We start from the raw sequence: 24,918 nt of genomic DNA, 5'->3' as shown, positions 1-24,918 counted from the left end.
ACGCGTAACCAACTGCGCCCCCCAGGCGCCCCCCCCAAAAAAATTTTTTTTTTTAATGTTTATTTATTTTTGAGACAGAGAGAGACAGAGCATTAACAGGGGAGGGGCAGAGAGAGAGGGAGACACAGTATCTGAAACAGGCTCCAGGCTCTGAGCTGTCAGCACAGAGCCCAAGGCGGGGCTCGAACTCACGGACCGTGAGATCATGACCTGAGCCAAAGTCAGATGCTTAACTGACCAAGCCACCCAGGTGCCTCCAAATGATGTATTTCTTTAGCATAGATTATTAGAATAGAATTGAATCAAAGGATATGAACTTTTTTCAGCTTTTGTCTCTTTTTGTATATTTTTTGCACATTCATATGCATCAGTTTATGCTTCCGTATGAGAATGCCTGTCTCACTTCCTTTTCACATTGAATAGCATTCATAATACCAGTTACTTTCTGAATGATTGATGAGAAATGGTTTCTAATTGTTTCAATGAATATTTCTGTGATTACTACCAAGGTTGTATAGATTTCATATGTTCATTTGTTACTTAGTCACTGCTTTTTTAAGATTTGTCTTTTGCATAATTTTCTTTTCTTTTGGGATATTCCCCTTTTCCCATCCCTTTGCATAGGAACATTAATCATCTGTTATACTTGAAAAAGGTTTCCCAGCTTTTAATTTTTTAGAAAATTGTTTTTAATGTTTAAAGAGAGAGTGGGGGAGGGCCAGAGAGAGAGAATTTCAAGCAGGCTCCACAATGTCAGTGCAGAGCCCCATGTGAGGCTCAAACTCACAAACCGTGAGATCATGACCTGAGCCGAAATCAAGAGTCGGATGCTTAACCAACAGTGCCACCCAGCCCCCCCCCCACCCCCCCCCCCCAGCTTTTAATTTTTAATGAATTTTTTCCCATTCAGATATTTAAAATTATTTTGGGAGCAAATCTGTCAGTGTAGTCCTTTCTGAAATGTATTTCATTGCTCTTATTTTTAGGAAATCTGTTTCCATTCAGATGGTTCCCTACATTTTCTTTCTCAGCTCAGGGCTTGATCTCAGAGTTGTGAGTTCGGCTCTGTGTTGGGCTCTGTGCTGGACGTGAAGCCTACTTGGAAAAAACCACATTGTAATGATAGATATTTTGAGATTATTGTTTTGTGGCATTCTGTTTTGTTTTGTTTTTTTAATTTATTTTGGGGAGGGCAGAGATGTAGAGGGAGAGAGAGAGAATCTTAATGCAGGCTTTGATCCCATGACCCTGGGATCATGACTTGAGCCAAAATCAAGAGTCAGATGCTTAACCAACTGAGCCACCAAGGTGTCCTGTTATGTGGCATTCTTGTTTTGGCCTTTGGAAGGTCATTGCCCTCTAAATTTAATTTGTTTTTATTTATAAGACACTTTTGTAACAGTAAAAAGTAAGGAGAGAGGAGATCAATAAATTTACTGTGGGAGCTTAAATTTGATACTTGTATAGAGTTGTCCTGCCGTAAAGATTTTTATTTAAGGTGATCATGTCTGTTTTGTGTGAATCTGGTCAGGTTACACACTTTTTTATTTAAGGTTTGGGAAAGGCCTGTTGAATGTGATTTGGGCAGGAGGGTGCAGGGTTTGTAGCAAAGTGCCATCTATCACAACATCTGTGCAAAACCACCCAGGTTAGTCAGTGTCTAAAATGCATATCATCAGTGGAAGTGACCACGAGGACATTGGCATTTTCAGTGAGCTGGCCACATCTCCTGAATGCGGGGTGTTAGAAGTCTATAGCCATGGGCATGATCCAGAGCAGGGTATCAACTATGCAGTCACATGAGACTCACCAGGAATTCCCTACAGGAACTTCTGTTTTCCATCAAATATGGTGGAAATTACAAGATATTCCTGTGTTCTGATCTGTGTAGAAAACATTCTCATGTTTCTTGCATCTCAATCATTCTCATGTCCCTTTTCAGCAACTACTTTTTCATTGTCTTCCTCAAAGTGAAGGAGCTAGTTGTCTGTCTGTGCTTTTCTGTTTCTTAACCAGTGCTTATACTATAATTCATTTATTTTCTTGAAGCACTTATATAAGTGTAGCCCATGCTCACTGGCTTTTTGGGTCATATTTTATGTTAGTGTCTAATTTTTTTTTTATGTTTACTTTTGAGAGAGAGAGAGAGAGAGAGAGACAGCATGAGTGGGGGAGGGGCAAAGAGAGAGGGAGACACAGAATCTGAAGCAGGCTCCAGGCTCTGGGCTGTCAGCACAGAACCCGACACAGGGCTCAAGCCCATAAACTATGAGATCATGACCGGAGCCAAAGTCGGACGTCTAACAAATTGAGCCACCCAGGCTCCCTTAAGGAGATATTTTCAAATGCAGCCCAAACTATATGTATGTATGAGAGAATTCATTTTATCTTTATAATATCAAAACAATGAAAAAAAACCTAAGTGTAGTACTTAATGTTACAAATAAGAGATGGTTCATCCCTGGGGTGCCTGGGTGGCTCAGTCAGTTAAGTGTCCCAACTCTTGATTGTGGCTCATGTCATGATCTCACCATTAGTGAGTTCAGTTCCGAGTCAGAATCCACACTGACAGCACAGAGTCTGCTTGGGATCCTCTTTCTCCCTCTTTCTCTGCCCCTGCCCTGCTTGTGCTTATTCCCCCTCTCCCTACCTCCCCCTCTCTTTCTCTCAAACTTTAAAAAAGAGGAAAAAAAGAAGAGATGGTTTATCCTTAACAGTAAAATTAACAGGCTTTGTTGAACAACCTAGATCTGTATGTGGTTAACTCTTTTCATTGCCTGTCCAATGGATATTTTAAAAGTATTGTATTGGCGTATGATTTGCCCTGAGATTGAGCCACTGGAGCGGTTTAGAATGAGAGTCATAGCAATTAGAATTGCTCCCAAGATGCTCCCTGTTTACCAGAGCAGAATGAGCAAGGTACCTTTAAGATCTCTGCTTCAAAGGGTGTGCGTTAAAGCACGTCATGCCTCGGAGTCCGCTCTTTTTCATTTGTCCTGCTCCAGAGATTAAGTATGCCATGATGTGCAGTGTGTGCTTTATTTGCACCCTTGCCTCTCCATTTCTGATTTGATGTGGGTCTCTATTTTTTCCACTTTCTGACTAGCTTGGGTTTCTTTATTCAACCCACTCGGGTTTCTTTATTCAACCATCTTGAACTCCTTTCTGGCTGATGGCCTTTCACCTGGTTCTGCTTTAGCACTTCTCATCTTCACTGCCTTAAGAACTGTCATGGTTTAGTCCCTGGCATCTCACACCTGTGCCGTGGGAACAGCAGTCTGCCTACTCTTCCATCCTAAAGCTGGCTACATTATGGGAGGCTTTCAGTAGAATTGGGTTTGGGTGTGCATATGCTGCCCCTTTCTGGTCTTTAGCAACTATAGCTGGCAGCTGCTGATAAATAACCTTTCCACTCTGATAGGTGGTAACACTTGTGGGTGGAAGTGCTTATTCTGATGTTTTGCATTAGATCACATCTTGTCATGGTTATAGATAATGTATAGCCTGAATAGTGCTAGGCCAATACACCTTTCCACTATGTAGCTTCATCTTATTAGGTCCTTTCAGCTGGTTTTGGTGGAGGGAAGGAAATGTTTAGGGAGGAGGGTGAGCAGAGCTAACTTGAGGAAAGTTTGGAATTCTTTTTGGTCTCCTTGTTCTTCTCTTTTATTATCCATTCTGCTTTTGTGTCTCATTTCTTCTTGGGAATTTGCCTATTGAGAAACACATTGGAATTACCACTGCTATGAAATATCACATATCATTAATTTGGAACCTACTGAGTGCTTGCCATATGCTAGCACCCTTGCCAGAGTCAGTGAGACTTAGTCCTTGGCTTCAAGGAGTTCTCTGTCGAATGCCCAGAAGACTCAAGTGAATACATATTTGCATAGCCAAATGATTAATGCTATGTTAGAGTACAGAATAGAGGCCACTAATTCAGCAGTAGTGGTTGGGATTGGAGTGAGGTTACAATCAGGAGACTTGGCAGTGGATGTGATGACAGCACAACCCGATTCCTGACAGTGTTAACAGTGGGAAACTGCCTCTTCATTATAAAGGTCATAGACTCCCAACAGGAAGGCCATTCTCTACCCAACACCTTCTTTGGCAGGTCCCAAAAGTGTATACCATTTTTTTTTCCTCTGATATTTTTTCTCTACGTGAGTGGTTCTTCAGCATCTGGACAAGTGATTTTTAATCTGCAGCTCTTGAATCATGCGTTTGAACACCTTAAAATAAGAGATGCCTCTCCTTTTTTGTGTGTTCTCTACTAGCCAACATTCTCCAAATATGGACATCAGTGACAACAAACAAAAGAGAAATGGGGCCTGCTCTTGAGGAGTTTACAGTTTCATGGGGGAAACAGACATTTAGTAAATACTGGAAGGTATTGTGAAAAAAGTGTCAAAGAAAGACCATAGCCTCAGAGTCAGCTCTCCTATAAAGGTCCTTCAGATAATCATCTTGTTTAGATAAGTCTGTGATGTCTTAGAAATGCAATATTTAGAACCAAATGAAATTTTATATTTACTGTTTGGCAGACTGTCACTTTTGTATAATTTATTTATGGTTTTTGTTTATGCTGTGTGCTAGAAAGTGTATTTTCAGCAGTAGAACCCTTCATAGTCACAAGATTAGAAGTTAGTTTTCCAGAAGCAGTTTGTGAATTTCAGTATGAGATATTCCTTACATGTATCCTAAGATTATATTGTTCCTCCTTTGTAAAAAGTAAGGAAAAGGGAGCCTGGTTGACTTGGTTGGTTAAGTGTCGGACGACTCTTGATTTCAGTTCAGGCCATGATCTCAACAGGTTGTGAGATCGAGCCAAGAGTAGGGCTCTGTGCATAACAGCACAGGGGAGACTGCTTGGGATTCTCTCTCTTTCGCGTCGCTCTAGCGCTCTAGGCGATAGATGCGAGATGATCGCTCTAGCTCTTTTGGGTTGGTCTTAGGTTGCTGTGGGATCGCGTGGTAGTCTCGCTCTGTTCGAGCTTCTCTGTTACTCTCTATCTCTCCTCTCTTCTATCTACTCTCTCTCTCTCTCTCTCTCTCTCCCCCTCTCCCTCTCTCTCCCCCTCCCTCCCTCCCTCTGCCTCTCTGTGTCTCTCTCTCAAAATCAATAAACTTAAAAAAAAAAAAGGAAAAGACAGGCACCTGGCTGGCTCAGTTGGTGGAGCATGTGACTCTTGATCTCAGGGTTGTGAGTTTGAGCCCCATGTTGGGTGTAGAGATTAGTTAATAAAATCTTTATTTATTTATTTATTTATTTATTTTTAATTTTTTTTTTTTCAACGTTTATTTATTTTCGGGACAGAGAGAGACAGAGCATGAACAGGGGAGGGGCAGAGAGAGAGGGAGACACAGAATCGGAAACAGGCTCCAGGCTCTGAGCCATCAGCCCAGAGCCCGACGCGGGGCTCGAACTCGCGGACCGCGAGATCGTGACCTGGCTGAAGTCGGACGCTTAACTGACTGTGCCACCCAGGCGCCCCAATAAAATCTTTATTTAAAAAAATTTTTTAATGTTTATTTTTGAGAGAGAGATAGAGCACAAGCAGGGAAGCGGGAGAGAGAGAGAGAGAGAGAGAGAAGGAGGGAGAGGGAGAGGGAGGAAGAGAGAGGGAGAGAGACACATAATCCGAAACAGGCTCCAGGCTCTGAGCTGACAGCACAGAGCCCGACTCAGGGCTTGAAATCAGGATCAACGAGATCATGACCTGAGCCGAAGTTGAACGTCCAACCGACTGAGGCATCCAGGTGCCCCTAAAATAAAATCTTTAAAAAAATAATAAGGGAAAGACTGCAACTCTGACAAGAAATTTAATTCCAAGTTCAGTTGGCTAACCAGCAAATTCTACCAAACAATTAAAGAATTAATCTGTAACCTCAGTCTTACAGAAACTACAGAGTAGAGAAAGAGAAAACATTCCCGATTCATTTCTTTTTTTAAAAAATGTTTTTATTTATTTGAGAGAGAGCGTGTGCATGCAGGGGAAGGGCAGAGAGAGAGAGAGAGAATGAATCTCAAGCAGGCTCCACTGCTGCTAGCAGAGTCTGACCCAGGGCTCAGTCCTGTGAACCATGAGATCATAGAGAGAGAGAGAGAGAGAGAGAGAGAGAGAGAGAGAATCTCAAGCAGGCTCCACTGCTGCTAGCAGAGTCTGACCCAGGGCTCAGTCCTGTGAACCATGAGATCATGGCCTGAGCAGAGACCCAGAGTTGGGCGCTTAACTGACTGAGTCATCCAAGCATCCCATCCCCAATTAATTTCTATCTTATCTTATCTTATCTTATCTTATCTTATCTTATCTTATCTTATCTTATCGAGAGAGAACAAGCAGGAGAGGGGCAGAGAGAGAGAGAGAGAGAGAGACAGAGGATTTGAAATAGGCTCTGTGCTGACAGCAGAGAGCCTAGTGTGGGGCTTGAAGTCATAAACCAGGAGATTGTGACCTGAGCAAAAGTCAGACACTTAACCAGCTGAGCCACCCTGGTGCCCCCCCCCCGCTCCCCCTCCCCCATTAATTTCTAAGGCTAGCATAATCTTTGTAAAAAAAAAACTTGATGAGGACATTATAAAAATGGAAAATAACAGCTAATTTCATTTAAGAACACAGATGTTGGGGCACCTGGGGGCTTAGTCTGTTAAGCATCTGACTCTTGATTTTGGCTCAGTTCATGATCTCACCGTCATGGGATCAAGCTCTACACGGATCGAGGAGCCTGCTCGGGATTCTCCCTCTGCCCCTCCCCTGCTTGCGTGCTCTCTCTCTCTCTCTCTCTCTCTCAAAAATAAATAAACATTTTAAAAAAATTTAAAAACATTTCTCTCCCCCTCTCTCCCTCAGAACAAAACAAAACAAAACATAGATGTAAAAATCCTAATCAACATGTTAGCAAAACAAATCCAACAATATATAATAAGGGTAATAAATAAGACAGGATTTTATTAGGAATGCAAAATTGGTTTAATATCCAAAACCAGTCAGTGTCAGGGCACCTGGGTGGCTCAGTAGGTTAAGTGCCTGACTCTAGACTTTGACTCAGGTCATGATCTCGAGGTTCATGAGTTCGAGCCCTGGACTCTCCATACTGGCAGTGTGGAGCCTCTTGGGATTCTCTCTCTCTGTCTCTGTTTCTCTGCCCTCCTCAGCTCACTCTCTCTCTCTCTCAAAATAAATAAACTTCAAAAAATGTATCTTTATTGGGGCGCCTGGGTGGCGCAGTCGGTTAAGCGTCCGACTTCAGCCAGGTCACGATCTCGCGGTCCGTGAGTTCGAGCCCCGCGTTGGGCTCTGGGCTGATGGCTCAGAGCCTGGAGCCTGTTTACGATTCTGTGTCTCCCTCTCTCTCTGCCCCTCCCCCGTTCATGCTCTGTCTCTCTCTGTCCCCAAAATAAATAAACGTTGAAAAAAAAATTAAAAAAAAAATGTATCTTTACAACAACAACAACAAAACAAATCCAGTGAATATAATTCATATATTTAAAAAAAATTTTTTTTAATGTTTATTTTTGAGAGAGAGAGACTGTGAGCAGAGGAGGGGCAGAGAGAAAGGGAAACACAGAATCTGAAGCAGGCTCTAGGCTCTGAGCGGTCAGCACAGAGCCCGATGTGGGACTCCATCTCACTAATCATGAGATGATGTTCTGAGCTGAAGTCGGACACTTAACCGGCTGAGCCACCCAAGTGCCCCAATGTAATTCACATATTAACAGAAAAATTATATGATTACCTCATGCAGGAAATTTTGATAAAATTAAACATCCCTTTATAATAAACTTTTAACAATTTAGAAATAAAAGAGAACTCTTTTAATTGCTATAGAGATCTGCAAAAACCTACTGCAAACATCATACTTAGTGGTGAAATGTTGGAAGTTTTCTAGTTTGGGAATTAAATAAAAATGCCTATTCTCATTGTTTCTATTTAGCACTGTACTAGAGGTCCTAGCCAGTGCAGTAAGACAAGACAAAAGGAAAAATGTATTTGAAAAAAAGAAACTGAATGGTCATTATTTTCTGCCAACAGGATTATATATATATAGAAAATTCAAAAAGATTATGCTAAACTATTAGAATTAATTATATGTAATTATATATTATAGCTATATAATTATATAATATACATGTATATAATTATATCATATTTTTAGAATTAGTAATTATATACAAAACCTGGAATAAATCAAAGAACAAAAATATGTAAGACTTGTACAGAAAATATGAAGCATTATTGAAAATATTTTATTATTTAAAAAAAAATGTTTATTTATTTTTGAGAGACAGAGCACGAGCAGAGGAGGGACAGAGAGAGAGGGAGCCACAGAATTAGAAGCAGGCTCCAGGTTCTGAGCCGTCAGCACAGAGCCCTACCTAGGGCTCGAACCCATGAACCGTGAGATCATGACCTGAGCTGAAGTCAGACGCTTAACTGACTGAGCCTCGGTATAGTTTTATTTTAAAAGTGAGGGGACTTAAATTACTTGAGTACTTCAGGAAGAAGTTTTTAGCAGTCATTCAGTTTTTTCCTATGTTGTAAAAATTGATTTTAAAGAGCAATTTTGGAGTCAGAAGTCTCAAAAAGCTCTTGCTGCAATCAATTACTTTGTCTACAAGTGCTGTGCTATCCCTAGCCACATGTGGCTATTTAAACTGATTCTGATTGATTCATTAGATACACTAGCCTCATTTTGAGTGCTCAGTAGCCACATGTGGCCTTCTTTTGGATGGTGCAGATATTGGCCATATCTATTACAGAAAGTTGTATTGGACACCCTTCCAAGAAGGCTTTGTATCTTTTTGAACAGACACCAAATAAAATTTTAGGAAGACTGGGGTTGAGCAATTGCTCTCTTACAATTTACCACCTGCCACATTAGTAGGTCAAAAGTGGCCCAGTTTAAAGCCTATCCCACTGATTGGGTGTTTATTAGAAAGATACTAGATTTTCTGGTGAAGAAAACTGGAGAAAAAGTTACAGTACAAATATCAAACTATCCAACCTTGAGTTGTGGGATTACTGTTTACATCTGGGCAGACTTCTTGGGTTAAGCCCTAGGAGCCCAGGTAGCTAAGATCATAACCATGAGAAGATTTCTTGTGGAGTTTGCCTCACAAAGGATTGGCTGAGGCCCAGGGGGATTCACAGGCGCTTTAAAGGGTGGAAACCCTGGAGGACTGTAATTGATTTTTGCTGCTGGAATTTAGCACTTGAGGAATCTGGTTTTTAAGATTAGAGAGTTCTCAAATGGTAATTTCCCTTCCCTTTCCCATTTTTTTTCTTTTCCTCCTCCTATCATCACGGAGCCAATATCCAAGTATACAAGAAAAGTGGTTTCAAGAGGGTCTGGATTATGTAAGGAAGCTTGTGCAACTGAGGTTCTGCTGGAAGATCTGTAATGCTAGATGAGTCTACAGCAGTAGACTGGGAATTGTGAGTGACTCACAAGTTAGGAACAGATTGCATTGGATGCATCTAAAGGTGTGGATGGGATTTATGACTCTTGTTATGAAATGAAGAAAAAAATAAAAAACTTTACAGTTTGGATGTAATCATTTCCAAACTGCCTGCTTTGGAAGACTGACAGTGTTGGGGAGGAAGAGTCAGCTAGGTAACAGGACTACATAATGGGGGTATGGGGCTGCGGGAGGGGATGTGTTTATTGGAGCCTGTTATATCCTTCTAGCTTCTCTTTGTCCAGGAATTGTAAAAGCTTGTGATTTATTGCTGGAACTTTAATTCAGAGTTGCTAAGCACTTGGCTGTTGTATTTCAGGCTGTAGGTTTGGACCATGGGGTTACAGAACCAGTGCTCAGTCAGACATGGGAGATAAATGTACACAAATAATTACCATATAGTGTTAATCATAGGTAGAAATTCAGAGGATTCTGGAACATCAGTTTAGTCGGATTCCTTAATTTTCTGCTAGAGGCAGCTGAGGCCCAGAGCAGGAAGGAGACTGGTGTAAGGTAACGCTAGAAGAACTAGAACCTGAGTTTTGTTTTTTTGGTTTTTTTTTTTTTTTTTTTTTATTGATTGGACTACCCTAAATGTGATCACCATCCTTGAAGGCATCATCTAATTCCTATCTGCTTAAAGACCACTTCTTGCATGATGTCCCCTTGACAGCCCTCCTCGCCTCCAATACTACTTAACTGTCCTTTTCTTGAATTTATTGTGCTTTTATGGAATATATTTCTTCCCTTTTAGATCCTGAAGGTGATCAGGACAAGCACCATGTCGGCTGTGGTCTTTGTACCTCTTCATTTCCCATCCTTAGCAGCGTCTGAATAACTGTCAGGTTTAAAGTTTCCAACCTGCTTGCTTCTTTGTGAGATACCTTGATCTAATCACCTCCTTTTGCATCAATAAAAATTCCACTTCTCGGGTCACATGAATACATATTTCGAATTGAGTGAGGTCAGTTACTGTTTGCTCAGTTCTGGAGGAGGGAGGAGGCAGGGGCCAGCAGCCATACTGTAGAGTGAGAAGATGTGTACGTTTTGAGAGACAGGGCCGACCCCAGCGTCGCGTTCGGTAGCTTGGGCCTTGCTGAGCGCGCGGCTAGAGATGCGGGCTGGGCCGGGCTGCGCAGGGACGCCGTGCGACGGGCTCTGTTGCCGGAACTAGTCCCAGTCGCGCGCCCGGACGCGCGCAGTGCCGCCCCGCCCCCTCCCCCGCGGGGTGGAAACAAAGGGGGATCGGCGCGCGGAGTCTGAGCCTTGGGGGAAAGGGGCGGAGCGTCTGGCGGTTTCGCGCTTTGGGCTCGCTAGGTTCGTTCCTGTAAGGGGACTGGGTGGAGAGGAGGGCGGCGACCCAAAGCAGAGAAGTGGGAGTGCCGCGTGCTCGCGCATCCTGCGGCCTGGCGGTGAGGGGCGTCGCCTGCGCGCGCAGCGGAGGGTAGTGCGCCGGCGCGCGGCACGCCGTGTTCGTGAGCACTGAGGTGGGGTGCGGCGGATGGGACGGTGTCGCGGCCCCGGCAATTAGGGCCCGGGGGCCGAGAGGATGGAGCCCCCGAGGCGTTAGCCGACTCTGTCAGCTCCGAGCGTGCAGCTGCTTCCTGGCGCGGCCCGTGTGATGGTGCCGGGAGGAAGGAAGCGCCGTGACAGCGCCTCGGTCGGATCCCGGGTTCCGGGGGTGAGGAGGCCCGGGGACGGCGGAGCTGGCGAGCTGGCCGCTGGCTGGGCGAGCGGTCACAATAGGAGGCGGCGGCCCAGCGCGGAGCCGCGGGAGCAGCCCCGCAGGGCGGAGCTTCCCCTCGCAGGTACTGGCCGCCCGGCCGTTGGTTCCCGCGTGAGGGCGGGCCGGGCCCGAGCCGTAGGCCGTAGGGAGCCTGCGGGGCCGTTCCCGGCAACCGGGAGGAGGTGTGGTTGCCCGGTGCTTGGCGGGCGCGGCCGGGCGGCCCGGCGCTCTTTGTTCCCGTGGCGGCGGCGAGGAGGTGTGGGTGCAGCCAACGGGAGCGCCGGCCCGCCGCCGCCTGGCAGATGGCCTCTCTCCCTCCCGTTTTGCCGAGGCGCAGGTGAAATGATGTCACCCAGGAGAACGCGGAACCCGTTCGGAAGGGTCCTTTCGCGTCCTTCTGCCGCTGCGGGTTTCTGGACAGGCTGCGTTTTGTTCTCAGGGGATGGAAGTTCTTTCAGGGCTGAAGAATGAGAGAGGTTGGTTTTGAACCAGGAATTTTCCAAATTATCGAGGGCCAAAGAAAATAAAGTTTTTGTTTGCGTTGTAAAAGACACAGCTTTTTCTTTGTGCCACAAAAGTTGGGTATGCTAATTCTTCCACCATAAATAGAAATGAACACTTCAACGTATGTCATTGCTGGCATCATATGAATTGCCTTCTTTTACGTGGCACACTTTGAAAATTTAAGTGTATGCAACTCAAACACAATTGGTTTGTTACTTTAAAATTGCAAGCCTTTTGGGATCTTGTTTGGCCTTGATTACAGGTACTATTGTTAATATTTCAATTCCTTTGAATAGGAAGCAGCCCTGGTAACTGAGCTCCAATTAAAAAACAATCCATTCTCCGTGTTTGTATAATCAAAACTTAATAAAAATCTAAGGACAGTTGGGATGAAAGTAAAATTGTCTTCGGAAAACACTGGCCATACGAATAGATGGGACTTATATAGAAGTAACAATACAGACCAAATTTTGTATGTATATTTTTTATTTTTTATAAATATATATAAATGTATAGTATATAAATATAAATATATTTGTATATAATTTATATATTGGGACATACTTGCAGTCGGAATATGAAATCACTAACTGGATTTTTAAATGAGAATTGTATCTCTTCACATACTTTTCTTTCTCCAGTTCTTGCTAGTTTGTAAACTTATTGGCATAATATGTTTCACTTTTTGAAAGCATACTAAACCTTAAATCATTTCATTACATGAGTTCAGTTTTAAGCTGATTTCTATAATTTTTCTGTAAGACTTATCTCTAAGATTTGGTAGACTTTAGAGGCTATAGTTAAAAAAATTTCACCACAAACTGGCCATGTGGGCCCCAGGGCCTCATCTGTAAAATATGAAAGTTGGATTTAAACGTTGGCTATGGTCCCTCCACCTCTGATATCTTCTGTGATTCTAGAAGGTAATTTCTGTTTCTGTACTTGTCGAGGTTTATATACTCATTCTGTTTTTATCGCTGAACTGAAGGTTGCAAGTATTAATCTGAGTAAATGTTCAGAATTTACTAGAGCGACCTGACTTTTGAGGAAGGTGGATATAAGATGGCATAATTAGACATAACTGAATCTGTTAGCATCATAATGTGGAGTGTAGGTCTATTGTCTCTCTGCCAACAGCTTTGGATGAACCTTTTAGTTACATTACCAGACTATTTGTGCTCATTTTTACTTTATTTCAAGGTTGTGGTGGGAAGTATGGGTGAGAAATCCTCAAAAATCTCAAATGATTGGTCTGTATGGAAAGTTCATTGGTCAAGATTATCTTTGTCTTCTACTTCCAGTCTGTTCCATCTATTTCTCTGTTTGTGCTGTCCCAGTCCCAGCTTTGTTTAGCCACCTTCAGTTTGTAATTCACTGTGCTGGTTTGTGGGTAGTGTCAGGGTCTACTAAATAGTTTTGGTTATTTTCCTTTTAACTACATATATCAGACCTGTGTTTTCACTTCTGTTTTACTTTGGTTAACTCATAGCTTGCTTTATTTTTGTATGGAGGGAGCATAAAGATTGTAAACACATTTGAATGTAGTTTTGGTCTAGTTCATTCAGCAAATGTTAAATTCTTGAAGTGACTACCTTGTCTGGAGGAGATCAAGCAAATGCTTCAACTCTGTATAGTAAATTAACAAGTGAGAATTTGAGCAAAAAGAGGAAGAGGGGCCATCTACACAGTCTCGTTTTTCCTCACATCCTGTATCTTTTCATGTTCCTTTTTTAAGGATGTCAGCACCTTCTCACTCTGTTATGTTAGAAGGGCCCTATTTAGTTCCTCTTGAATTGCCCCTCACTAGACTGAGTCTTGGAGGGCAAGAATAATTTTTCCCCATGTATTCACAGCATGTAGCACATAGTAGGCCTGCTATAAATATTTGAATTAATTATGAATTTTATTTAAGAATTACAGTAATCCTATACACACTTTTTTTTCAAACAGTTATGTATTTACATACATAAATTTTTTGTATTGATTTGGACTGGTCATGGTCTGGATACTTTCCAAATCTATGTAATTCTTAGAAATCTTGAAGAGGCACTTTAGAACAGTGCTCTAAGAGGTTACCAGCCTAAATAAAATTATTTTAGATGTACTTCCTTGCTGGGAGAATAATCCTTGGGCAGGCAAATCTGGATGTGGAAGGAAAAGAAAATAACTTTTTTTTTTTTTTTTCAACGTTTATTTATTTTTGGGACAGAGAGAGACAGAGCATGAACGGGGGAGGGGCAGAGAGAGAGGAAGACACAGAATCGGAAACAGGCTCCAGGCTCCGAGCCATCAGCCCAGAGCCCGACGCGGGGCTCGAACTCACAGACCGCGAGATCGTGACCTGGCTGAAGTCGGACGCTTAACCGACTGCGCCACCCAGGCGCCCCGAAAATAACTTTTTTTTTAAAGTTTATTTATTTATTTAGAGAGAGCACACACTCATGTGAGTGGGGAAGGGGAGAAAGAGAGGGAGAGAATATCCCAAGCAGGTTCTGCACTGTCATCACAGAGCTTGATACAGGGCTCGAACTCACAAACTGTGAGATCATGACCTGATAATCTAGACCAAGAGTCAGATGCTTAACCGACTGAGACACCAGACACCCCAGAAAAGAACTTTTATTTAAAATAATATGTAGCTCAAAAAAAAAAAATGTAACTCTTATTTTCCCTAACCTTTATGAACGCCTTCTCAAAAGATGTAATGGTTAGAGACCTCCTTAGTTGCATGTACATCCACCCTCTTCCGAGTAACTTATGGGACTGTGGGGGTAGGGAAAGAATGGTGGAGCCTTTCAGCTATTTTCAGTAACCCTGGTTCTGTTGTGCTCCCAGAAAGACATGAACCCAGTTTGTTGTTTGCCTTAACTCAAGAATAAAAATAATAGTTTTAAAAAATGATTGCCCCAGGGGTGCCTGGGTGCCTCAGTCAGTTAAGCATCCAACTCCGTTTCAGCTGAGGTCATGATCTCATGAGAATGTGAGAACAAGCCCAGCATGACTCTGCATTGACACACAGTGTGGAGCCTGCTTGGGATTTTTTCTCTCCCTCTCTCTCTGCCGCTCCCCTGCTCCTGCCCTTACTCGCTCGCTGGCTCCCCCCCCCCCCATAAACAAACATTAAAAAAAAAGAGAGATTGCTTCAGTGCTAAATAGCAGTGATCTTTCCCTCAGTAGGTAGTAGCAGTCCTTGAATGGTCTAAAGTCTGTGTAATAGACCAGTAAGCATATAGACCATTATTTTATTTAGCAAATACTTATTTGTTAAACATTTAGGTTACTTCTAGTTCCCTTTTAAATTGTTGCTGTACTGTGATGAACCTGTGTATGCATGTGGTTTTTCCCATATTTTGGGGTATTCCCATATTTTAGATTATAACCTGGGAATTTATCAGATGAAAGATTACTGATTCAAACTGTTCAAATAGTTGATAAAATCTACCTGATTACTTTCCAGGACATTAACATTTGCCATCATGGCAGCTGTGAGAATATGTGGATTTTTAAATAACTTGGATTCGACTTTTTCATTTTTAAGGTATCCAGTCATGGACTTAGAGGAAGGAGTAAAAGACTTGGTGGGGTCAACATTAAGCACTTGACTTTTTATTGTTTGTTTTGGTTTTTTCTTCTTCTTCTATTAGGCTGTGATTTGAGTCCTTTTGACCAGGTGGTATGCTGTTAGTAACAATGAACAGTTGTTTTTTTTTTTTTTTTTCTTCTTTTTCTGGAGAGTAATGTGGCTGTTTCGGAGAAGACTGTTTGGGCCTTTGAGCAATTTATTTTGAAGAAAGTAGATTATTTTAATGCTGGCCTAGAAGTCCTGTACCTGCATATCCTCTACCACACCTTTATAAGAAAAATGTAAATGAATGAAGAAGGAAGCTGTCACCAGAGGTGATTTTGGAGGAAGCAAGTTATGGGACAATATCTGGACCTAAGTCCTATGTTATTTTTAGCATCATAACTGATAACAATTACATCGTTCAAGACAGATGTTAAATTGTGGGTTATATTATCCCACAGGGAAAGGCCACATTAAACAAGATGGCCTAAAATAGTGTTGTATTAGTGCTTAAAAGGTTAAACTTTTCCGTGACTTTTCTGAAACAGGTGCTTTCTTAGTTATGCTGGGTAAATTAGTTATATAGTTACATGTAAACATTAAAGATGAGAAGTATAGGGAGTTGCAGATTAATCAGGTCTCAGGGATGTTTTCTTGGCAGGACTTTTTAAACATAGGTTGCATCCTGAGAGAAGATTGAGTTACTGTATCTTCGTAATGTTCAACAGTTGCTAGACTAGAGAAAAACAGAATTGTATCTGCTTCCAGATACAGTACACCGTAAGTAATTTTGAGTGAGGAAGGTATAGGGAAGTAGTGGAAGGTTACGTCAGAAACAATTTACAAGGAAACATTTACTTTTTGAATACTTAAAATAACTTTAAGTAGACTTTATGAAATAGTTTTTTACTAATTAGATTATAAAGAAGATGTTACTTTTAAAATCCTTAAATTACAAGGTGTTTTAGTGGATTGAGCATGAACTTTAGAGCCCGATAGACTTAGCTTCAAATTACGGCTCTGCGGTTTTAAGCAAGTCGGTTAACCCTAACTTGCAGTGTGTAAAGATCAGAGAGCCCCAGTTCAGTTCCTAGCATGAAGTTAGCTATTACCAGATTGAAGTTTTAAAAACTGCTATATTGCTTAGATTAAAAAAAAAAAAGTCATAATTTGTATCTTTCATCAAATTAATACAGCTAAAATTCTGGAGAAGAAACTTTCTTCAGGTATACAACACTTTCGATTTGACACATATATGTCATGTTAGTTTTCTATTTATTGTATGTAACAAATTACCTCACATTTAGTAGTTTAAAACACAAATCTGTTATCTCATGGTGTACATGGGTCAGGAATCATGGGTTAGCTGCAGGGCCCTCTGTTCAGAGTCTTACTTGGCTGGTGCCATGATGTCATCAGAGGTTTGATGTCCTCTCCGAAGCTCAGTGGCTGTTGGTTCAGTACGGCTCTTGTAATTGTAGGACTGAAGTCCCCCCATTTTCTTGTTAGCAGTCAACTGGTGAACGATTCAGCTCCTAGAGGGTGCCCTCCTGTCTGCCACATTGCCCTCTTCATATGCCTTCTGGCAACATAGCAGTTGTCTGCAGGTTTGGAGGAGAATCTCTTTTGAAGAGTTCTTCTTTTAAGAGCTTTCTCTAACTCCGGTCTGCCTTGATTAATTTAAAATCAACTGACTTGGGATCTTAATTCACTTGAAAATCCCTTCACTTCTGTGAAGGGGTTCATATCATTAGGTTATATAATTTAACCTAACCATGGAAATGAAATCCACACTATTTACAGTCCTGCCTACACACCATGGAGTAATGGATTATATAGGAGATGTGTACCAGAGGTGGGAATCTTGGAGGCCTTCCTTCTTAAGAATTCTGCCTCACGTGGACATACAAAATAATTGTGTGTGATTTTATCTTATCCAATGGGTGCACCTGGTTTCATGCCCATCTTATTTTGTCCTGGATCTATATAAACTACAGCATTTGAATATACCTTTTCTCCATTATATTGTTTGTTCTCCCTCTTTATAGGCATGGAGCTTCTGACCAAAGGAAATTGTCATAGGTAGAAGAGGAATATGCTTGAAAATTATTAACTTATGACCACAAGGGTCAGGGTTGGCCAGTTTCTTGTTTGGTTGGTTGGTTGGTTTTATACCTCTATAGGACTGAAATCTTAAGTTTTCAAAGAAACAGAGAATTAAGGAGAGGAAACCTCACCCTCTTATTTCTGTTGACCAAGCTAGCTACTTGTGCTAGCAGTCTATAAGAGTGCTACTCATGCAGACTGCTTTAGAGATGACAGTTGAAGGCAAGTGAGCTTATTAAAACACTCTTCAAAGGTACCTTGCAAACTATAAGCTTAAGAAGATTGCAAAAAGAATATGAAATTTAAAGGAACAGACTGTTTTGAGAAGAGAATGGCTTTAAAGTGGTGAAATCCTTAGATTGAGGAGTCAGGAATGTGAAATACACTTCTTTCTATGAAATCTTTTATATGTCTTCAGATAAACTCAAGGCTCCTACCTCTATTCTAATTTTTGCCCGTATTGCATTTAATACATTATCCTATAGTTGGCTGCTTTGCATCCTTTTTTTTTTTTTTTTTTAAACTACAGTAAGCTCCTTGAGGGTGGGATCCATGTTTTATCTTCTTTCCTAACAACTCTTGACTTGGGGAGGCAGTCTTAAATGTTCCTTGATTCAACACTTCATACCTCATCATAGTGGTAAAGAATATTGGCACATTCATGTTTGTGGTATGGAGACAAGTTTTAGCTCAAGTCAAAACATTTTGGTAGTAGTAGTAGTAGCAGCAGCAGTAGCAGTAGTAGTGAATTGTAAAGTTAGTGCCTTCAAGTGATATACTTTTACTCCTAGGAAGGTGTTTGGAAGCACTTTTAGTCTTACGAACAGGCCTGGTTATCTGTTTACCAGGCTCATAGCAAACCAGAACAAAAAATGGGCTAAGGAAGGTTATTATAGAAGTATTATTAATATAATTAGCATGCTACTTCATGCTCTGTCTCTGCCTTCCTCTCTGGTTACTTCTATACTGGCTAGCCATACTGAACATTCTGCAGTTTCTTGACAACACTGCTGTCTTTTGCCAGTTACCTCTCCGTAGCACCCAGTGCCTAGCAGTATCATAGAAAGATGATACTCTGTATATTGTACGGTGATTTGCTTTTGTTTCTTTTTCATAGCATATACTTTTTGGAGGTAGGAAACCATGTGTATCTTCTTGGTTTAGTGCCTGTCACAGAATAGACATTTATATGTAAGGGAAGAATGAGGCAGTGAAACTGAAAACCAGACACGTGGTCTGAAGCACATGGTCTTCTTCAATGTAAGGATAAGCACATTCACAAACCTTAACTTCCAAAGGTGGTTCACTCCACAGCACAGTGGAACAAGTGATGCTCATGATGTCCATGGTTAAAAATGCTGCAGATTTGAGCATATTTACATATGATGAAGGGAATTAACCTACAATCAAGCCAAGCATTTAAAACATGCAGTCATTTGCTTTGGGGCTTGTGATCATATCCTTTATTCTTAAGAAGGTTGCTAGGTTTGTGTTGAATAGAGCTGAGGTGTCTGCAGACTCTTCTTTTGTATACCTATGGTCACTATAGAAGTTTTGCTGCAAGTGTTCTGCAATCTCTCGTCTTCTTTGCATGATCATATAGGAGGTTAATTAAAAAATAGAATGAAAAAATATTAGTCTTAGTCCAGATGGACACTAATCTTTCTATACTTAAGATATATGATTTTATGTCAGGTTTTCTTAACATGAAGTCTTATCTGTCCTTTAGGGTTTTAGAATCAATACCAAGAGAAAAGCTATTAATAGGTATTATACGGGAAACACAGGAAAGGTTTTGCATTTTTGAACAGTGCTGTTTTGCCTTTTAAAAAAGTTTTTTTTAAGAGAGATCCATTGCCAGAGGCAACCTTTGCCATCCTTATATTTGTTTTGATGTTTAAGATTAATTTTTAATTTCTTTCCAATCTCTGCTAACACAAATATTTAGAAAACCCAGACTGTCCTTCATAGACATGATTCTCCACATTGGTGCGGCTAGCCATGAACTATCCTTTTCTTCTCCCTCTTTTTCCCAGATATCTCCCGGGGCCAATTCAGCACCTCTACCTGGCCATCCTAACAAGGTGATTTGTGAAAGGGTGAAACTTCAGAGCCTGTTCCCTCTCCTCCCAAGTGATCAGAATACTACCGTTCAAGAGGATGCTCACTTCAAAGCTTTCTTCCAGGTTCTTATATATTTACCCTTTCCCTACATAGGGCTGAAAGTCACCGATACATTTTAGGTTGTTTTTAGGAAGGCTTGAAACAAAATTCTCAATATCTTCTTCTTATTTTCTATTGTATGTGGGAATAAGTATTCTTCTTAGAGGCCTTCTTCAATATAACTTAGCCAGCTTTTCTGAAGAATGTTTGTCTTCTCTTGAGCTGCTGTTTATTGTTTGACCACTTAATATTCTTTTTTTTTTTTTAATCTTTGGTATCAATCACTTGTGCTAATAGGCCACATTCTATAGGAAAGTAGAAGATATTACAGATATGTGAAATTGTGTAGGAATGGAAAAATGGAAGCATGCAAGATATTTTTTAAAGCCATTACTACTTATTTGTTTATTGCCTAGAGTTTGATAGTGATGTAAATTTCAGAAAGAAAACATGTTTCCGTACCTTCTATCACTTTTGAACCTGTGGATAAAATATTAACATTTTTGTTATATGTAAAATGAAAATAAATTAAGGCAAGGACTATCATTAGTTTATTGACAAGATTGCTAGGATGTGCTCAAATAAATTACTGGCTACTAAATTTCCAATCCATTACTGCTAGAGAAGCATGTTTTATAATGGAAGTCAGTATTTTTATTACCGAATGGAAACTAGTTGTAGAATTGCTTCTGCGTTTTAGGGTTGTGGGCCAAGGTATGTATTTGTATATGTGTATATAAATCTGAGGTAGAGTCGCTTATCAAAACTTGGATTTTGGATAGAGCCATTTTTCTGTTTGTGTGGAAGTGGTAGGTTGGAGCTTAGGACTAGTTCTGAAAGAGAAATGCTTGTGTGATACATTAAATTGAAGATATGAAATTTCTGAGAATAGCTTTGTAGGTGATCCAGGGCTCTGCAATCTGATATTCCTTGGAATTTGTGCCAGGTTCTCTGCTTTGCATGTATTGTCTCCTTTGTTTTTAATCCTCCTAACAACACACCAGTCGTGGATGATTTTCTAGATGAAGAAATAGGCTCAGAAAAACTCTGAGATGCCCTGTTACATAGCTAGTTATTGGCAGAGCAGAGACTTAAATTCACCTTTTGCTATTTCTTGTCTCTACTACAGCAATACCACCTGTAGAAATCAACAACTATTTCTGTAAACACAACACAGTATGTTAAGAGACATAGCTATCTGTATTGAATTAAATGGCATATTGACTACTGTTCTTGATACAGTTGGTCTGCAGTAGCTTGATATTTAGTAGCAAACCAGTATAGCTAAGGAAGAAATTGACTTAGTACCTTCCCTACTGCCACCACTAAACAATTATATGACACTTAATTTGTTTTCTAGACTTCTTTGTGTCTCTCGGCATTAAGTCAGTATTAACTTTAAACTCAAGGAGTTGCTGGCAAATGGAGTAAATTTAAACACGTTTTAAAAATGAAACAAAAAAGAACCAGTTCCATTTGAGTGTTGCAGAAAGGTGAAAGATATTATTGTTAAATTTTTATTTATATCTCTAAACTTAAATCTTACTTTTTTCTAACTTTAAAACAAGGCCCTCAGTATACTTGGCTCCCAGGGAACTCTGCCCACTTTTTGGCCTACCATTGTTCTGCATGAAACAAAGTAAATCCTTCTCATATCCCCTTTGAGATACTGTCAGAGACCTTCAGCTAATTCTGATAATAAAATTGGGTGTGATTTCTTATTCCAGTTTTGCTTTTCTCAGCCCTAGAATATTTACTTTCCATGTGAAAAGGAGAAATCTCCCCATTTCTTATTCTCAGAGTTATTCTTTTAATGTGTTATGTTTTCTTGGCTTTCCCCCAAGTTCCTTCCCTCCTAGCTTTTTTACTTTTCCTTCCCTTTGGAACACTCCGTTTTAAACAGATTCACCTACCTCTTACATTTTTTTCTTAAAGTATCCTTATCTTAGCTGAAACTAGTCTCTTTTTGGAGGACATCATTTTCCCTGCAGCCTTGTGTAGGAGTAAAAAAGAACTGTTGATTTTTCCTACTCCATACATGGGGATTGAGTATGTATCTAGTAAGTGGGATGGTCATAGAGGACATAGAAGTGTTTGATATTCCCCTGGGTCTTTGTTTCCAACCACCAGTTGTCTTTTAAGAAACATCTCATCCTGTTTTGGGCTGTATTTGTTTTTCATCTCCACTCTTTAGCAGTTTTGTCACTGTCCTTGTTTATTAAAAACTTTTGTGTTTTGCTCCTTTTTTACTTGTTTTAGTCAAAATCTTTCAAATTCTGCATGCTCTTTTAATTTTTAAAATTATGAAATAATTCATATATGAAAGTTACAATGTATAAAGCAGACACATGTATAGTTAAAAGAAAAAAACCCACCATGCGTCTTAAGAAGTCAGCCATTCCCTATACTTTCGAGGTCTTCATATGACCTTCCATCTATCTACCTGCTGTCTGATACTTGTGCCTTGGGTAAAACTCTTGAGTTTTGTGTTTAGTATCCCTTTGTTTCTCTGTGTGGTTTCATCACATGCAGTATCCTTCAGACAGTATCACTATACTGTTTACTTTCTGAACTTAATATAAATGTTATCATACTTTGTATTTTGTCATTTTGAGACTCATCCATAATGATGCTTGTAGCCATGTATGTAGTTGATTCATTTTTCTTTTAGTGTTTCATTTATATGAATATGCTGTAGTTTATTCCCTCTCTTTTTGATCGACATTTCCAGTAGTTTACAGTTTTTTACTGTTATCACAAGCAGTAGTGTTGCCATGAATATTCTCGTATCCCTTTCCCAGTGTATATTGAGTTGATATTTTAATTTCTGTGAAAATGATGACTTTGTATATTTGTCAGTCTGAGTTTTCTTACAGAAGAAACGTACATGTGTGGGCATATTTGCATCTCTATAAAAATTAGTCTATATTTAACATTAGAATCAAAGGTACTCCCTATAGTTTTAGAAATTTAAAATTAAGGTATAATTAACATACAGTAAAATTCACCCTTTTGGTGTACAAGTCTGTGACTTTCGATGAATACATACAGATGTGGAACCACCATCTCAAACAAGACAATAGAACACTTTCATCTCCCCCAAAACTCCCTCTTGTCTCTCTCAGCCCCTTACAGTTTTAAAATTAAGTTTCTGTGCCATCAATCAATCCATTGATTGTGATTGTAGATAGTGTGCTTTCATAAAACAGATGCATTGTAGGGAACTTAGATTTCATGTCTAGCACACCCCTTGGTTTCAAGGGTGTATGCATGTATCCTAATGATAGCTGTCTGATACTTTATTTTGTAAATTTACAAAAGTTAATTAGGTGATTGAAATTTTCATGATTGATACACAGAGAAATAGACTAGGTTTCTGAAAGAGAAGACTAATTATTGTAAAAAAAAAAAAATCTCTTTTCCAACAAATTTATAGACAGTAAAAATTCCAGCCAAAATACTAGAATTTTAATGATTTTAGAAACCTTATAGAGTTATTCTAAATTCATAAGAAAGATTTTCAAAGAAAATACAGAGGGGAAAAAACCTTTTTTGAAAATTGTTGTAACAGGCAATATGCCATAATAGATACTAAATCCTATTACAAAGAAATAACTCCATGTCACTGAGCTCCTTGTTGTTAAACACAGTGGATGTTTTTCAGTCCCCATCTTGCTTGACCTTTTAGTTGAATCCTTGCTCCATTTCACCGAGCCTTCTATCACCACACTCCATCCACTGTCTCATGAACTACTCAGCATGAAATATTTTTTAGAGTTCAATATTGGACCTTCTTTTCACTGTATAAGTTGTTTGGGGAAATTTTGTCCATGTCTGTATCTTCATTAACCTACCATCTATCTGTATACCAAAAACTCCTTAAATTTCTAGTCTCTGGACTTGAGCTGTCTGCAGAACAGCTCTACCTGGTTATCTCAGAGGGATCCCTTGATTTCAAATTGTTCTTATTATCTTCTCCGTTTTCATTGGTTTCGTACTTATGCTTCAGATTTTTTATTTTAACCAATGATTTGTGTTTACAGCTTAAAATTATTACAGTCAGATTCATGATACATAAGATCGAGTGCTTTGGTGGAACTAACATTTGAAAACAAATTACACCATCAAGGTAATGTTTTTGTGAACCAATGAATGATGCTTTGTGTGATTAAACATTAAGAAAAAAAATAGAACATAAGGTCATTAATATATTCTTAAAAAATTAGCCATTCAGGCCTCCCTAAACCCAGGAAGCCACTCCTGGACTAGCAGTTATGGCCAGTGGTAGTAACATCATTTTCACACAATATTGAATTCTACTCATTATGATAGGACTGCAATGCTATATGACTAGAATCCCTTTCGAAGCACTCACTGCACATATTTCATGAAAATACACTAACTTGAACAATATCAAAAAGCAAAAGTTCTGATTTTTTTTTTTTTTTTTTTTGATGTATGCTTTTGAAAATACAGTATTCAAAGCCTCTTTCCCCTCTGTAGCTACAAGTAAGATAACATCCCAGGAAGATGTACTGGTAGTGTGGTTATGAGTTTAGATTTTATTCTGAAATATTTTGAGCCGAGGAATAGCAGAGCTATACATTGAAGTCCAATGTGAATTATGTGAAACAGGACTATACACTGTGTAGTTCAAGGGCAGTGTAATCATTCAGTTGTCTTTGGTTCATCTTGACTAATAGAAACACATTAATCTGGATGTAGTTTAAACAAAGACTTCAGATTGTAGAAAATTAAATGAGAATATTTAGAGATCTTTTCTTAAGCCATATTGCGTGATTCAAATATGAATTGTTAATTTCTTGCTTTTCCTTGCTTATATCCTTCCTTTGCAAAAACAAAACAAAACAAGAGTCTTGTCTTTTTTTTTTTTTTTTTTTTTACGTTTATTTATTTTTGGGACAGAGAGAGACAGAGCATGAACGGGGGAGGGGCAGAGAGAGAGGGAGACACAGAACTGGAAACAGGCTCCAGGCTCCGAGCCATCAGCCCAGAGCCCGACGCGGGGCTCGAACTCACGGACCGCGAGATGGTGACCTGGCTGAAGTCGGACGCTTAACCGACTGCGCCACCCAGGCGCCCCAACAGGAGTCTTGTCTTGATGGATATTCTTTATTACCAAATTGCTTTATATGAAGTGTTTTAGTTTCTTAAGTACTTTCACATCTATTAAAATGGAATTCAGGGGTTCCTGGGTGGCTCAGTCGGTTAAGCATCTGACTTTGGCTCAGGTCATGATCTCACAGCTTGTGAGTTTGAAGCCCCTGCATCGGGCTTTGTGGTGCCAGCTCAGAGCCTGGAGCCTGCTTGGGATTCTGTGTCTCCCTCTCTCTCTGTCCCTCCCCTACTCACATGCTCTCTCTCAAAAATAAA

At 40.1% G+C, this 24,918-nt stretch overlaps 1 protein-coding gene across 5 annotated transcripts in view; it reads left to right on the top strand.

The window, feature by feature from the left end:
* The window catches only part of RNF38 (ring finger protein 38), a 131,868-nt gene that overhangs the window by 69,217 nt on the left and 37,733 nt on the right, over positions 1-24,918 (top strand). Inside the window, exons 1-2 of one of the 5 annotated variants that reach the window (XM_030294475.1) lie at positions 11,158-11,268; positions 19,398-19,445. The exons of 1 other annotated variant lie outside the window; for it this stretch is intronic. The gene's annotated coding sequence lies outside the window, so the exon portion shown is untranslated. Of the gene's footprint in view, positions 1-11,157; positions 11,269-19,397; positions 19,548-24,918 lie in introns of those variants that run through there. 3 more of the 5 variants (XM_030294472.1, XM_030294473.1, XM_030294476.1) reach the window with 3 other exon arrangements.

This window comes from Lynx canadensis, chromosome D4, assembly GCF_007474595.2.
Source record: "Lynx canadensis isolate LIC74 chromosome D4, mLynCan4.pri.v2, whole genome shotgun sequence".
Lineage (NCBI taxonomy): Eukaryota > Metazoa > Chordata > Mammalia > Carnivora > Felidae > Lynx > Lynx canadensis.
Note: the sequence above shows the minus strand (reverse complement) of the source record. Positions and strands in the feature narration are given on the sequence as shown.